Raw genomic sequence first — 17814 nt, forward strand, 5'->3', positions numbered from 1 at the left:
TTCAAGTAGGTCAATTAGCAAATGAGTTACGAAATAGACCTTTTGGTAAGTTGCCATCAGACACCGAAATGCCAAAAAGAGAGGGAATGGAACAATGTCAAGCAATAGAGTTGAGAAGTGGGAAAGAAATACCCAGCAGAGGAGAAAAAATTAAAGAACATGGTGATAGTCACTCTCAAGAAACTGCTGGTACACAGCAGAGAAAGGAGAAAGCTGCTGTGCAAGAAATTATGCAGAAATTATGAAGCCTCCTAAAGCACAAACATCAGTTAGCAGTGGACAAGAAAGCAGAATATACACACCAACACCTCCTTTTCCACAAAGAATAAAAAGAAAGAAGGAAGAAGCCCACTTTGAGAAGTTCATGGACATATTTAAGGAAATTCACATAAATATACCATTAGTTGAAGCTTTGAAGCAAATGCCAAATTATGTGAAATTCTTGAAGGATGTGCTCACCGGTACCATTGAATGAAGAGTGTAGTGCAATATTGAAAAACAAGATTTAATCTAATGCCGCTTCATTCACAATTCCAATATCAATAGGAGAGAAGAAGCTAGGTCGAGCATTATGTGATTTCGGATCAAGCATTAATCTAATGCCGCTGTCTATTTACAAAAAGTTAGGTATTGGTGAAGCTAGACCAACTACAGTCACTCTTCAACTAGCAGATCGATCTTTCACTTATCTTGAAGGAATGATTGAGAACATCTTAATTCAAGTTGACAAATTCATATTTCCTGCAGATTTTATCATTTTAGATTATGAAGCCGATCATGATGTTCCAATTATTTTGGGGAGGCCATTTTTAAAGACTGGAAGAACATTAGTCGATGTCTACAAAGGAACCATCACGTTAAGAATGGGTGACCAAAAAGTTGAATTTAACATCAATGACAGCATGAAATATCCAGCAGTGACAGAAGAATGCTCAGCAGTGTATGAATTGATAGAACAACCAGCGATCGAGGAATGGGATGATGGGGAAAGCGGGCAGGAAGAAGACAGCAGCTGGAATGACAGAATAGAACAGTTAGCAGTTTTAGGTGAATTCAACAGAACTTTTGAGTCACTAGAATGTGAGGGAAGAAAGAGTTCACCGATGAGACCATCTATTGAGGAAGCGCCGTAGCTGGACTTGAAACCACTACCACCTAACCTTAAGTATGCTTATTTAGGTGACAAGAAGACACTACCCATCATCATCTCAGCGACACTATCCTCGACTCAAGAGGATACGCTCCTAGAAACATTGAAGAAGCACAAGGGGGCGATAGGTTGGACATTGGCGGATATAAAAAGAATTAGCCCTTCACTATGCATGCACAAAATACAATTGGAGGAAGGAAAAGTTAAGTCCATTGAGCAACAAAGACGATTAAATCCCATGATGAAGGAGGTTGTTAGAAAGGAGATTCTCAAATGGCTAGATGCTGGAATAATTTATCCAATTGCAAACAGCAGCTGAGTCAGTCCTATTCAATGTGTTCCGAAGAAAGGAGGGATAACAGTAATGGCAAATGAGAACAATGAGTTGATCTCTACTAGAATAGTGAATGGATGGAGAATTTGCATGGATTATAGAAGGCTAAACAAAGTGACACGTAAGGATCATTTTCCCTTACCATTCATTGATCAAATGCTTGATAGGCTTGCTGGAAAGTCAAGTTATTGCTTCTTGGATGGTTATTCAGGATACAATCAAATTACAATCAGTCCAGAAGATCAAGAGAAAACTACATTCACATGCCCATATGGAATTTTTGTCTTTAGACGAATGCCCTTTGGACTATGTAATGCTCTAGCGACATTTCAACGTTGCATGATGGCCATTTTTACAGATATGGTAGAAACATTTATGGAGATATTCATGGATGATTTTTCGGTTTATGGAGAATCTTTTGAGACTTGTTTGTGCAATTTATGGAAGGTTCTACAAAGATGTGAAGAGAAGAATCTTGTACTGAATTGGGAAAAATGTCATTTTATGGTCAATGAGGGAATAGTGTTAGGCCACAAGATCTCAAGAAGAGGAATAGAAGTTGATAGAGCCAAGATAGAAGCTATTGAAAGATTGAATCCACCTACGTCAGTTAAAGGTATAAGAAGCTTTTTGGGCCATGCAAGGTTTTATAGGAGATTTATTAAAGATTTCTCCAAGATTGCAAAACCATTGTGTCGTTTGTTGGAGTCAAATAGAAAATTTGTTTTTGACAAACAATGCATGACTGCCTTCCAAGCATTAAAGACAGCGCTGACCACAGCTCCTATAATGTCAACACCCGATTGGAATTCACCATTTGAGTTGATGTGTGACGCTAGTGGCCATGCTGTAGGGGCAATGTTAGGACAGAAAAAGGGGAAGGTACTTCATCCTATCTATTATGCCAGCAAAACGTTGAATTAGGCTCAAGTGAATTATACAACCACTGAAAAAGAATTGTTGGCCGTAGTATTAGCTATTGAAAAGTTCAGAGCTTATTTATTTGGAGCGAAGGTGAAAGTGTACTCTGACCACGCAGCAATCAAGCACCTAATGATGAAACCGAATGCCAAGCCAAGATTAATTAGATGGATTTTACTGTTACAAGAGTTCGAGATAGAAATCGTGGACACGAAAGGAGCTAATAACCATGTAGCGGATCACTTATCTAGAATGGAGAACATGGAAGAAAAGGTAAATAACAAAGAAATTGATGATGCATTTTCGGATGAACAGCAGCTTGGGATAAACAGTAATTGCAGTAGTTATAGCAGTAACAGAATGACAGCAACTCCATGGTATGTAAACATAACAAATTTTTTGGCTTGTGCCATCTTACCCAAAGAGAAAAATTATCAACAAAGGAAGAGGTTTTCCATGAATCCAAAAGTTACATTTGGGATGAACCTTTTCTTTTTAAACAATGTGAAGACGACATAATGAAAAGATGCATTCCAGACAGTGAAATACCAACAATTCTTGAACAATGTCATGCATCTCCATATGGAGGTCATTTTGGAGGGCAAAGAACAGCAGTCAAGGTATTTCAATCGAGTTTCTATTGGCCAACAATTTTCAAAGATGCAAAAGAATTTTGCAAGGGTTGTGATCAATGTCAAAGGACGGGAAATATCAGTAAAAAAAATGAGCTACTCCTGAATTCAATTCTAGAAGTGGAACTTTTTGATGTATGGGGCATTGACTTTATGGGACCATTTCCGCCATCTTATGGGAACTTATATATTCTAGTGGCTGTCGACTATGTGTCCAAGTGGGTGGAAGCAATAGCTTGTCCATCCAACGATGGGAAGACGGTACTCAAGTTTTTAAAAAGAAACATATTCACTAGGTTTGGTGTACCAAGAGCATTAATTAGCAATGAAGGAACGCACTTTATGAACAGATTGATGAATAGGCTTTTAGAGAGATACAATGTAAAACATAGAGTGGCGACACCTTATCACCCACAAACCAATGGGCAAGCAGAGGTCTCCAACAGAGAAATTAAAAGTATTTTGGAAAAGGTGGTACAACCCAACAGGAAAGATTGGTCGGTGAAACTTGATGATGCATTATGGGCATACAGGACAGCCTTCAAAACCTATTTATGAATGTCTCCTTACAAGCTAGTTTTTGGGAAGGCATGTCATCTACCCCTGGGATTGGAACATAAAGCATTTTGGGCATTAAAGAAGTTAAATTTTGACTATACAACAGATGGAGACTTGATGTAACGACCCTAAATTTCCACATATCTAGAGTCGCCACTAACATCTCATGCCATCTCTAATGCAGAATAAAAATCTAATAATGCTCATCTTTATTAGCGGAAAAATTTAAAACTTCAAAACATTGGAAAACATTGCCGGACTTACGTGTTTCAAACATCATGCTGAAGTTCAAAAAGATGAAAAAAAAAAACGATTACAAATTAAATAATATAAATGAATGAAATGCAAACGCCCTATCCTAACCAACATTAGGAATTTTAAATATGCAACTATCATATGCACGCGCCACAGTCTCTGATCACGATCCCACCGTTAACCGTACATGGGAGCCTTGCCTTTACCTGAAAAACAATATAGCACACGGCCTGAGTATTTCAAAGAAATACTTAGTAAGTGACCCCACTATAGGGGCCATGCTAATGCAAACACATGCAATCATGAATTAGGGACCTATCTTTAATCATCTTAGGGGTGGCCTCAAGTCTCGGACAAATTGGATGTGTAGTACTTCCCTACACACAACTCACACGTGAGAGTGTGAATCCCCAGGGCGCTCGCACACCCCCTAGACCCTCTGGTCAAGCTAATATATAGCGACGTCCAGAGGTCAGCGGAACCCCATAGTGTCATGCGCCTCGTGAACACCCTCATCTGTGCGCATTCGCACCTATGCGAATTCGCGCTCATCCTAAGGTACGCGTCCGCACTCATCATCTCTAGGAGAAGTAGCCCTATGCCCCTCTAAATCCATCGTAATGTTTCTTTTGACACAACCCTCTAGTCTCATCTCTTTGTTACTCTAGGTAACACATGCTCGTGGATATTTATATTAATATTATTTTCATGCTCTTAGGGTTGTGTCCTATGTCGATCTAACGACATGATGCAATATGGCACTCATCATCATCTAGCATGCTCAATATGGAAACCATCATCATATTAAGGTAAACATCATGCAATCATCATACTCATCATATTGCCACAAAGTGCGTCAAACATACCAAGTATATCATTAATCAAAATATGTATATACTGGACATATCATCAAGCATCGTAATCCACACATCATCAGAACTCATATAATTTTTTAGCCTATCATATAGTAAGGCCACTTACTTGGTTGGCCTTGGCCGAAGTACTCCCTAAATAGCTAAACGTAAGCTCCCGTTCCGTGAGAGCTGCTTCCTACGTCGCTGGGGTTTGTTTCCTATCACACCGTTTGTTGAGTTATGGAGTCTGCTTCCTATATTTATAGTTTGGTCAACGGCTATATCCGGTAAAGCTATATTTGGTAAAGCCATATATGGTAAAGCTATATATGGTACATAGCTATATATAGTAGATGGTTAAATCTGGTAAAGCTATATTTAGTAGACTGAACCATATATATATCCCGTCCAGTAAAGCTTTGAAATGTACTTTCTATTCTCTGTACTCTCTCTTGTTGTACATACCTGAAGTCATCAATAAAAAAAATTCTTTTAGCCAGAGTTCTCCTTGCAATTCTCTCTATCCTTTTCTTTGTGATCATCTAGATTGAGCGTGTGCGTTGTTGTGATTTTTTTATACACTACTGCAGAGTGTATAAACATGACTGCTGCTGCTGAGAGTGCTTCCAATTCAAGTCTATGGCACAATAGACTTGGACATATGAGCGTCAAAGAAATGAAGATGCTGGCTGCGAAAGGAGCTTTAGAAGGCTTAACATCTGTTGATATGGGTCTTTGTGAGAGCTGCGTTATGGGCAAACAGAAACGAGTTAGTTTCACAAAGGCTGCCAGAGAACCGAAGAAAGTGCAGTTGGAAATGGTCCATACAGACGTCTGGGGACCATCTCCAGTTTCATCACCTGGTGAATCAAGGTACTACGTCACCTTCATCGATGACTTCAGCAGGAAGGTATGGGTTTACTTTCTGAAACACAAGTCAGATGTGTTTACCACCTTCAAGAAGTGGAAAGCTGAAGTTGAAAATCAGACCGGCTTGAAGATCAAATGCCTGAGGTCTGACAATGGAGGAGAGTACAACAAATCAGAGTTTAGAACATTTTGTACAGTTGAGAGAATTAGATTAATAAGAACAATTCCCGGTAAGGCAAGACAAAATGGTATTGCAGAAAGGATGAACAGAACCTTGAATGAGCGAGCAAGAAGCATGAGGATTCATTCTGGATTGCCAAAGACATTTTGGGCTGATGCTGTGAACACAGCAGCATATTTGATTAATAGAGGGCCGTCAGTACCCTTGAAGTTCAAATTGCCCGAAGAAGTATGGACAGGAAAAGAACTCAAGTACTCTCACTTGAGAACCTTTGGTTGTACTGCGTATGTTCATGTTGATCAAGAGAAGAGAGATAAGCTTGATGCTAAGGCTGTGAAATGCTACTTCATAGGCTATGGCTCTGACATGTTCGGGTACAGGTTTTGGGATGAGAAAAATATGAAGATCCTAAGACACTGTGATGTGACCTTTGATGAAAAAGTCATGTACAAGGACAGAGAGAAGATAAACTCTGAGACTACGAAGCAAGTGGGAGTTGAACTTGAGTGGCAAGAAAATTCACACAGTGATGGTACAACAGAAGCTCAAGAAACTCCTGATCCTATTGCTGAAGAACCAGACGTGGAGCAAGTTGCACCTGAGCAGGTGTTGAGAAGATCATCCAGAACTACCAGAGCACTAGATAGATATTCAACCTCATTACATTATCTGTTGCTGACTGACGAAGGAGAACCAGAGTCCTTTGATGAGGCCCTACAAGTGGAAGATTCAACTAAGTGGGAGCAAGCCATGGATGATGAGATGAGCTCACTTGAAAGGAATAATACGTGGGTGCTGACTGAGTTGCCTACAGGAAAGAGAGCTCTGTTGAACAAATGGGTGTTCAAAATCAAGGTTGAACCAAATGGCAGAAGGAGGTTTAAGGCTCGGTTAGTAGTTAAAGAATATTCACAAAGAAAAGGCATTGATTATGCTGAGATCTTTTCTCCAGTTGTGAAATTAACTACTATCCGAATTCTACTGAGTATTGTTGCATCGGAGAATTTGCACCTTGAGCAAATGGATGTAAAAACGACATTTTTACATGGAGATCTAGATGAGGAGATCTATATGCAACAACCCGAAGGATTTGCAGCTCCAGGCAAGGAGCACATGGTGTGTAAGCTCAATAAGAGCTTGTATGGACTGAAACAAGCACCGAGACAATAGTACAAGAAGTTTGACTCCTTCATGAGCAAGAGTGGTTTCCACAGAAGTGAAAAGGATTAGTGTTGCTACCTCAAGAAATACACTGATTCTTATGTGTTTCTACTCCTGTATGTGGATGAATACTAATTGCTGGATCAAGTATGAGGGAGATAAACCACCTGAAGGCAAGCTTGTCTTCAGTATTTGAGATGAAAGATTTAGGTGCAGCGAAGCAGATCCTTGGGATGAGGATTTCTCGAGATAGATCTGCTGGCACATTAAATCTATCCCAAGAGCAGTACATTGAGAAGGTGTTGTCCAAATTCAAGATGAATAACGCTAAACCCAGGACTACCCCCTAGGCAAATCATATTAAATTGTCAAAGGGGCAATCTCCCAAGACAGTTGAGGAACGTGAGCACATGGCATCAGTTCCGTACGCTTCTGCAGTTGGGAGTTTGATGTATGCTATGGTCTGCACTAGACCTGACATAACACATGCAGTGGGAGTTGTTAGCAAGTACATGGCAAATCCAGGGAAGGAACATTGGGAAGCTGTGAAGTGGCTTCTGAGATATCTGAGAGGTACATCCAATACTACACTTTGTTATGGCAATGGCAAAGTAGTTCTACAAGGTTTTGTGGATGCTGATCTGAGTGGAGATGTAGACTCCAGCAAGAGCACATCTGGGTATATCTACACTATAGATGGAACAGCAGTGAGTTGGATGTCCAAGCTTCAGAAATGCGTTGCTCTTTCATCTACTAAAGCTGAGTACGTGGCCATAGCTGAAGCTGGAAAGAAGATGATATGGATGACAGACTATCTAGAAGAATTAGGCCGGAAGCAGTGCAAGAAGATCCTTTATACAGATAGTCAGAGTGTCATACAGTTGGTGAAAAACCCAGTCTATCATTCAAGGACAAAACACATTAGAAGACGGTACCATTTCACTCGCAGGTTAGTGGAAGAAGGCGATATGTGTTTGGAGAAGATAGAGGGTGCAAAGAATCCAGCAGACATGTTGACAAAATGTGTTGATGTTGGAAAATTAAAGCTATGGAAAGCCCTAATTGGTATGGTGTAGGATCAGTCTCCAAGTGGGAGAATTGTTGAGTTATGGAGTCTGCTCCCTATATTTATAGCTTGGTCAACAGCTATATCTGGTAAAGCTATATTTGGTAAAGCCATATATGGTAAAGCTATATATGGTACATAGCTATATATAGTAGATGGTTAAATCTGGTAAAGCTATATTTAGTAGACTGAACCATATATATATCCCGTCTAGTAAAGCTTTGAAATGTACTTTCTATTCTCTGTATTCTCTCTTGTTGTACATACCTGAAGTCATCAATAAAAAAATTCTTTTAGCCAGAGTTCTCCTTGCAATTCTCTCTATCCTTTTCTTTGTGATCATCTAGATCGAGCGTGTGCGTTGTTGTGCGATCCTAACACCGTTCACCACTTTCTGTTTGTATTTCACAATTAATTTCTCTATAATTCAATAAATGTGAAATACGGCTCTAAAACGGTCTCGGATACCTTAATCGGGGCCAAAAACAGATCTGAGAGGGTCGAAACAGTGGAAACCGGGCTGAAAATAGGTGAGCCGAGCCGAACAGCCGTTGGGAGCCGTTAGAGCGTCACTAGAGGGAGCCCGAGCCGTTTGCGCCGCACCGAGCCGAGCTGAGGAACTGCCTGCGCCGCTTTGTGACATGTGGCAGCAGTAGAGCAAGCCACGTCGTGCGGTAGCGTCGGGTCAAAGCACGGGTCGCAGTCCAGTTCGGGTCGTGGTCCGGGTCGCGGGCTGCGGAGGCTACTGGGCCAAGACTATCGTTGGGCCTCAGCTTATTGGGGTAGGCCGAAAGTTTTTTTTTTGTTGCAGACCAGCTCGATTGGACCGTCGGGCTGGTCTCGGGTTGGTTCAACTGAACCGTAGCTTCTGGGCTGGTCTGAGGTTTGGGTCGCTGTAGTCGGGCTGGGCCGAAGGAAGAGGCCGAGGAAAAGAATGGGCTGACTCTCTTGGGTTTTGGGTTCGGGTTGACCCAGATCCGTTGACCTCGTCTTCCTTACCTGACTCTAGCCGATTTTCTGGCGAGTTTTCTCTCTCCTTCCCGCGGCATTTTCGTTGCCGATTTCGGTCCTCTTTCTTCCTCTTCCTCTTTATTTGTCGTCCTTCTTTCTTTTCTGGAAGTTTTGCGGCCTAAAGGTTCCTAAAACAACAGATCTAAGAACGATTAGGAAATACCCAATCTTCTGACCTCGGTTACCGACGACGACGTTTACTAAAAAGCACAAAACGCACCTTGAGTTATCATGCTTTCGTTAGGGATCCTTCTCGTGGCGGTAACAGGTCGTTTGGTGTTGGTTTGAGGGTGGTTTGAGGGTTCGTCGGATAAACTGGACACTCGCCGACTTTTTTTTTTTCCGAAATCGCTCTCTCTCTCGTAGTTTTCTGTCTTTTCTCCCTTTGGAGGTATCCTGATGGTGCTGGGAGTCGTGGGCTAAAGGCTAGGCATGCTGTGGCAGTTAACTCAGATATTCATTGAGTTATATTATCTACCCCTAAAAAGAACTTTTTTTCTTTCTTTCCCAGGTCGTTATATTATCTACCCCTAAAAAGAACTTTCATCCTCGAAAGTCTCAAACTCTTGTACCAACTCAGGGTATTTCTCTCTTATTTCGTCCTCACACTCCCACGTGGCTTCCTCACTATGGTGATTCCGCCACAGTACCTTAACGAACACAATGCTCCTGTTGCATAAGGTTTTTACTTCTCTAGCTAAGATTCTTACTGGTTTTTCCTCGTAACTCAGATCTTCATTGAGTTGGAGTGGTTCATGGTCTATTACGTGGATAGGGTCCGTAATGTACTTCCTCAGCATCGACACGTGAAATACATCATGTACTCTTGAGAGGGCTGGAGGTAGGGCTAACATATGCGCTACCGGACCAACTCGCTCTAGGATCTCGAATGGTTCAATTAATTTAGGACTTAACTTGCCCTTATGTCCAAATCTTAACACCCCTTTCATAGGTGCCACCTTGAGGAATACTGGGTCCCCTACCTGGAACAACAGGCTTTTACGCCTTACATCGGCGTAGCTTTTCTATCTACTTTAAGCGGTATGCATCCTTGCTCGAATTTTCTAGACAGCCTCATTGGTGAGTCCAACCAACTCGGTTCCTACTAATTCTCGCTCTCCTATCTCGTTCCAACATAGTGGGGATCTACACTGTTTCCCGTAAAGGACCTCAAACGGTGCCATTCCAATAGTTGCTTGGAAACTGTTGTTATACGAGAATTCCATCAGGTGGAGTTTTGAATCCCAACTTTCCTTAAAATCTAGTACGCAAGTGCGTAGCATGTCCTCTAGAATTTGGTTTAAACGCTCCGTTTGTCCATCTGTTTGGGGGTGAAAGGCAGTACTAAAGTCGAGGCAGGTACCTAGTGCTTTTTGAAGTCCGTGCCAAAATGCTGAAGTAAAGCGTGGATCCCGATCCGACACTATAGACACTGAGACTCCATGTAGTCTTACTATTTCTTTCACATACAGTTGTGCCCAATTGTCAACTGTATATGTAACCTTCCCAAGTAGAAAGTGTGCCGACTTGGTCAACCTATTGACAACTACCCAGATCACTGTATAGCCTTTGGGCGTTTTGGGTAAACCTACTATGAAGTCCATCGCTATGTTTTCCCACTTCCACTCTGGTATGCTTAGGGGCTGCAACAACCCCGCCGCCTTTTGTCTTGGAAATTTCACTTGTTGACAAACTAAGCACTTGCTCACAAACCCGACCACATCCCTCTTCATGCTCTTCCACTAAAAGTGTTGTTTTAAATCTCGGTACATCTTAGTACCTCCTGGATGCATGGCAAATGGCGAGTTGTGAGCTTCCATCAGTATCTCCTTCCTTAAATATTCTATTGCCACAACACATAAGCGTCCCTGATACAATAGTCCTTCATCTGATGACTTCGAGGATCCATCTACCGGACTTTCGTCTAGTTGTCCTAGGACTTTCTGTAAGTTAGGATCCTCTCGTTGGGAGGTAATAATTCTCTGCCTAAGCGTAGGTTGTACCGTGAGTCAGGCAAGCTGTGCTATGACTCCCTCGGTCGCTACAGCTATGTTGGCTCGCTCAAACTCTCTTTGTACCCTTACTTCCCTCGTAATGAGGGCCGACGAGTAGACCGTCTTCCTACTCAAGGCATCTGCGACCACATTTGCTTTTCTAGGGTGGTACTGGATATCTACGTCATAATCCTTCACCAATTCTAACCACCTTCTCTGCCTCATATTTAACTCTTTTTGGGTGAAGAAGTATTTCAAACTTTTGTGATCGGTAAAAATTTGGGTTTTCTCTCCATACAGGTAATGTCGCCAGATTTTCAGCGCGAACACTACAGCGGCCAACTCTAGGTCGTGGGTAGGGTAGTTCTTTTCATATTCCTTAAGTTGACGAGATGCGTATGCGACAACCTTTTCATGTTGCATTAACACACATCCCAGTCCTTTCATGGAGGCATCACTATAGATCACATATCCTTCTGAGCTCTCGAGTACTATGAGTACCGGGGCTTTTACCAATCTCTCTTTTAGGTTTTGGAAGCTTGCCTCACAAGCATCATCCCATCTAAATGGTACCCCTTTTTTTGTTAACTTTGTTAAAGGCGAGGATATTTTAGCGAAGTCCTGCACGAACCTTCGGTAGTATCCCGCCAATCCTAGAAAACTCCTTACTTCCGTTACTGTAGTTGGGCGTTCCCACTTTGTGATCGCTTCGACCTTGGTGGGATCTACAGATATTCCGTCCTTTGACACCACGTGTCCTAGGAAAGTGACTTGTCGCAACCAAAATTCGCATTTGGAGAACTTGGCGTACAACTTGTGCTCTCTTAGAGTGGTTAGGACTTTTCAGAGGTGTTCCTCGTGCTCTAGGTCTGTTTTCAAGTATATGAGGATGTCGTCAATGAACACAATCACGAACATGTCTAGGCATTCCTTGATTACCCGATTCATTAACTCCATAAACACAGCTCGGGCATTGGTGAGGCCAAATGACATCACTACGAACTCGTAGTGACCGTACATTGTCCTAAACGCTATTTTGATACGCCTTTTTCATAATCCTAATTTGGTGGTAACCGGACCGAAGATCTATCTTAGAGAATACAGTTGCCTCTCTTAGTTGATCAAACAAGTCTTCTATTCTAGGCAGAGGATATTTGTTTTTTATGGTTCTCTTGTTTAGCTCTCTGTAATCGATGCACAGACGCATCGATCCATCTTTCTTCTTAACAAACAACACTGGTGCACCCCAGGGGGACACGCTAGGTCGAATGAATCCTTTATCTAGTAAGTCTTGCAATTGCGCCTTGAGTTCCTTCAACTCTGCTGGCGCCATGCAATAGGGTGCTTTGAAAATAGGCCCAGTTCCCGGTACGAGTTTGATGACGAAGTTGACCACTCGAGAAGGGGGTATTCCAGGTAAGTCATCTGGAAATATATCCAGGAACTCGTTTACTATTGGCACATTAAATAGGGTCCTTTCCTTTCCTCTTACGTCTACAGCACATGCTAATATAGCCAATCCACCTTGTTGGACTAACCTCTTTGCTTTCATCATCGATACTACCTTGGGGGTAATCCCGATACTTGTGCCTTTAAATTTAAAGGTAGGTTCTGTTGGTGGTGAAAATTTTACTTCCTTTTTGCGACAGTCTATACTACCTCGGTTTTCAGCTAGCCAATCCATGCCTAGTATGATGTCAAAATCTGTCATGTTTACCACCATAAGGTCAACGCTTAAAGTTTGGTTCCCTATGATTACTTGGTCATCCTTTACTCTATCCCTAGATACTAAGTCTACCCCCAAAGGGGTGCTTACAGACATTTCATGCAATAAGGGTTCTAATTCGAACCCTACTTGTACAACAAAAGGCATGGAAATAAAGGAATGCGTGGAACCAGAATCAAATAAGGTAAAAGTGAAATAACCTAAAATGAATAGTGTACCAATCACCACGGCGTCAGACCTCCCAGTGTCCTTGCTGGTTGACGCGTAGGCCCTAGCTTGAGCTCGCAGTGGTGCTGGTTGATTCGTTTACTCTACTACTCTGGGTGGGATTGCTTGTGCTGCAGCATTTTCGGCCTTGCAGTTCACGGTGATGTGCCCCTCTTGACAACATCTATAACACGCTCGGCTGCCAGCCATGCACCTCCCACCGTGTAGTCTTCCACAAATAGTGCACCCTTCCTCTCTCCTCCCTCTGGCCCCATCTTGATTCCTGGGGTTCCTGTCAGTACGTCGGGGAGGGAGTCGCTCATCCCATCTAGGAGCGGGTCTGTTATTGGAACGGTGCCTACGTGCTGGTGGTGGACGGTCAGAGCCTCCTGATTCATGTGGACGCTTCTGCCCAATTATGACTGGCTCTTCACGTCGTTTCTCTTCATTTTGTTTCTCAGCCTGGCAGTTCTCAAGGCTTCCTCATAGGTCTTTGGGTTGAACGCCTCCAACATGCGGCAGATTCTTGGTTCCAAACCAAATACAAACTTCTCTGTCATCTTTTCCTCAGTTTCCACCATGGACGGTGAAAATCTCTTGAGTCTCTTAAACTCTTGGTTGTACTTCTCCACTGTGAGTTCGCCCTGTACCAGGTGGGCGAACTCCTGCTGTCTTTTAAGTCGCTCTGACTTAGGATAATATTCCTCAAGGAAGGCCTTCTTAAATCGTTCCTAGTTCATCGGTCCCCCTTCTGGGTTAAAAAGGGTTTTGTTATCTCTCCACCATATCTCTGTGTCCTTTCGTAGGACGAAGGTTGCATAGGCGACCTTTTGGTTCTCTGGGCACTCCATAGTCTCAAAGGTGGTTTCCACTGCTGCAATCCACATTTGGGCTTCTATGGGGTCTACTAAGGAACCAGTGAATGGTCGAGGGTCGTATCTCTTGAAATCCCTTATCCAGTTTGAACAACTAACAGGTTGTGGAGGGTTTACTGGGGCATTGGCCTGAGCATTGGCTTGTGCCTGTGCCTGTGCCTGTACCTGTGCCAGTGCCAGTGCCAACGCCTATGCTAGGGCCTGTGCTTGGGCTTGTTCCTGAGCTTGTTGTAGTGGTTACCAAGGTTTGAATTAGGGCTTGGATGGAGTCACACATTAACCTAGTATTAGCATCTACTCTATCCGCTGGGGGTGCAGCTTCAGGTGCGAGTTGGAGTGGTAGGGTAGGCTGGGGTGGAGGTTCTACTTGTGGTGGAGGCCCTACTGGTGGTGAAGGCTCAGCTTGCAGTGGAGCTAGAGGAGGTAGCTCAACTGGTGGTAAGACTAGGGGCGGTGTAACTGTTACTAACCCAGTCTCTGATCTTTCTTGAGGTGGGCCCTCTACTGCCACACCTCGTCCTACTTCTCTTCAACAGGGTCGCCCCAATCCTCGTCTTCCTCTTCCTCTTCCCCTTTCTCTTCCTCGACCTCGTCCTCTAGGCATGGTTCTATAAACCAATATAAGGTTGCTTAAGTCTAAGGCCCTAATACTATGCATATATATAAATAACAATACACACACTATACAATACATCGTAACGCCAAAGAAGTAAACATTCATCATGCTAAACATCATATCATACCACCAACAAAATTACTCAGCATGCAACACATGACATCATACTCTTAAATAATAAATACGTGAAATATCACAACCATTTCAGTAATGTCCACATAAAAAAAATGCATGCGAGTTTTAAAACGTTTCTCTTTTCTTATCTTATGCAAGGCATACCTGATGGTGACGGGGCATCGACGTTGGGACCGTGGAGTGTGCCAAGCCTACATCGTAGGCTAGTCTACAGAATCTAAAACCTAGAGCTTTGATACCAACTGTAACGACCTTAAATTTCCACATATCTAGAGTCGCCACTAACGTCTCATGCTCATCTCTCATGCAGTCTAAGAATGCTAATCTTTATTAGCGGAAAAATTTAAAACTTCAAAACATTGGAAAACACTGTCGGACTTACGTGTTTCAAACATCATGCTGGAGTTCAAAAAGATAAAAAAAAAACGATTACAAATAAAATAATATAAATGAATGAAATGCAAACGCCCTATCCTAACCAAGACTAGGAATTTTAAATATGCAACTATCGTATGCATGCGCCACAGTCTGTGATCACGATGCCATAGTTAACCGTACATGGGAGTCTTGCCTTTACCTGAAAAACAATATGGCACACGGCCTGAGTATTTCGAAGAAATACTCAGTAAGTGACCCCACAATAGGGGTCATGCTAATGCAAACACATGCAATCATGAATTAGGAATCTATCTCTAATCATCTTAGGGGTGGCCTCCAGTCTCAGATAAATTGGATGTGTAGTACTTCCCTACACACGACTCACACATACAAGTGTGAATCCCTAGGGCGCTCGCACACCCCCTAGACCCTCTGGTCAAGCTAATATATAGCGACGTCCGGAGGTCAGCGGAACCCCATAGTGTCATGCGCCTCATGAACACCCTCATCTGTGCGCATTCGCACCTATGCGAATTCGCGCTCATCATAAGGTGCGCATCCGCACTCATCATCTCTAGAGGAAGTAGCCCTATGCTTATGAACATACAATATGCATGAGGTCCCTCTAAATCCATCGTAATGTCTCTTCTGACACAACCCTCTAGTCTCATCTCTTTGTTACTCTAGGTAACACATGCTCGTGGATATTTATATTAATATCATTTTCACGTTCTTAGGGTTGTGTCCTATGTCGATCTAACGACATGATGTAATATGGCACTCATCATCATCTAGCATGCTCAATATAGAAACCATCATCATATTAAGGTAAACATCATGCAATCATCATACTCATCATATTGCCACAAAGTGCGTCAAACATACCAAGTACATCATTCATCAAAATATGTATATACTGCACATATCATCAAGCATCGTAATCCACACATCATCATAACTCATACAATTTTTTAGCCTATCCTATAGTAAGGCCATTTACTTTGTTGGCCTTGGCCGAAGTACTCCTTAAATAGCTAAAAATAAGCTCCCGTTCCGTAAGAGCTGCTTCCTACGTCGCCGGTGTTTGTTTCCTATAACACCTTTCACCACTTTCCGTTAGTATTTCACAATTAATTTCCCTATAATTCAATAAATGTGAAATACGGCTCTAAAACGGCCTTGGATACCTTAATCGGGGCCGAAAACAGATCTGGGAGGGTCGAAAAAGTGGAAACCAGGCTGAAAATAGGTGAGCCGAGCCGAACAGCCGCCGGAGCGTCGCTGGAGGGAGCCTGAGCCGTTTGCGCCGCGCTGAGCCAAGCCGAGGGACTACCTGTGCCGCTATGTGACACGTGACAGCAGTAGAGCGAGCCACGTCGTGCAGTAGCATCGGGTCAAAGCGCGGGTCGCAGTCTGGTTTACGTCGTGGTTTGGGTCGCGGGCTGCGGAGGCTACTAGGCCAAGACTATCATTGGGCCTCGGCTTATTGGGCTGGACCAAAAGTTTTTTTTGGGTTGCAGGTCGGCTCGATTGGACCGATGGTCTGGTCTCGGGTTGGTTCAACTAAATCGTAGCTTCTGGGCTGGTCTGAGGTTTGGGCCGCTCTAGTTGGGCTGGGCCGAAGGTTGAGGCCGAGGGAAAGAATGGGCTGACTCTCTCAGGTTATGGGTTCGGGTTGACCCAGATCCGTGGACTGATGGTGTTAATATAACACATGCGGAAGCAATTTCGATCTTAGGCACTTTTAGAACATCAATTATAATAAATAACTAGCATGTTCATAAGTATTAAAACTTAATGAGTTTAGATACTGACCTTTTGTAGTTCAAACTCCTTTTTCCTCACGAACCGGTTTCGAACCACCACTAGTGTCTTCTCCACTATTCTCCAGCCTTAGAACGGGATTGTGGAATCCGGTGAGTGACTAAACTTGGGAGGGATTTTGTATATGTGAAGAGAGTGTTTGTGAGAGGTTTTTTCTCAAGGTTTTTCACCAAGAAGAAGAACACCTTCCATGTACCATGATCACTCTATTTAAAGAGTCATGTTTGCATGTTCATGCAAATTTGAGATCACCAAATTTTGACACTTAAAATTCCACTCAAATGTTTGGGATTATGTGGCAAGCATGCATGTTTGAGTTAACCAAATTTTGACACTCAAAATTCCACTCAAACTTGTGGGGTTTATTTGGCAAGCATGCAAGTTTGGTTAAACCAAATTTTGACACCTCAAAATTCCACTAACATGGATTTTTCCATTAAATGAAGTCAACATTTTGACTTTCTTCATTTTAATTCAACAGTTAATTTGAATAATGAATTTTAAATTAAACTAACATTAAATGATTAATTAAACTATTTAATTAATTCAAATGCCAATCTCAATCAATTCCGACACATAATTGATTAAGATATTTAAATCTTATTTAAATATCTCAGATCCTCTCTTTTTGTTTAATTCGTAAATAAAGCAAAAATGCGGTTAAATATATCGTATATATGTAGTGCATATTTTCTAATTTGAATTCTAACACTTCGAACTCACTCGTCACACTGTTCTATGGTTTAGTCCGATATGAGCTAGCAGAAAGACCTAATGGACCTATAGATCATGGGCTCCAACGATCCAAGATTAACCGGTTAAACTCATTAACCTTGTTAACCAACATTCGTTAACTACTAGGACACTCCACTATAGCCTAGTAGTTGCACTCCCCTCACTATAGATATATTTCTGTCCATTTGATATAACCATGATTAGTAAGTCGATCCTTCACAGGTTGTTCGTAACTAGAGCTAGGTCAATTTACCGTTTTACCGCTAAAGTTACTTCTTGTTCCTTATGTCTCACTGATCCTCTAATGAACAATTGGTTTGTGGTCCAACCA

General features: G+C 42.4%; 1 pseudogene; it reads left to right on the forward strand.

The window, feature by feature from the left end:
• The first annotated feature begins 599 nt into the window (after positions 1-599).
• Positions 600-14046, forward strand: LOC147790192 (uncharacterized; annotated as a pseudogene).
• Positions 14047-17814: the final 3768 nt, after the last annotated feature.

The sequence above is a fragment of the Cucurbita pepo genome, chromosome 11 (assembly GCF_057944985.1).
Source record: "Cucurbita pepo subsp. pepo isolate OVF chromosome 11, ASM5794498v1, whole genome shotgun sequence".
NCBI classification, from domain to species: Eukaryota; Viridiplantae; Streptophyta; class Magnoliopsida; order Cucurbitales; family Cucurbitaceae; genus Cucurbita; species Cucurbita pepo.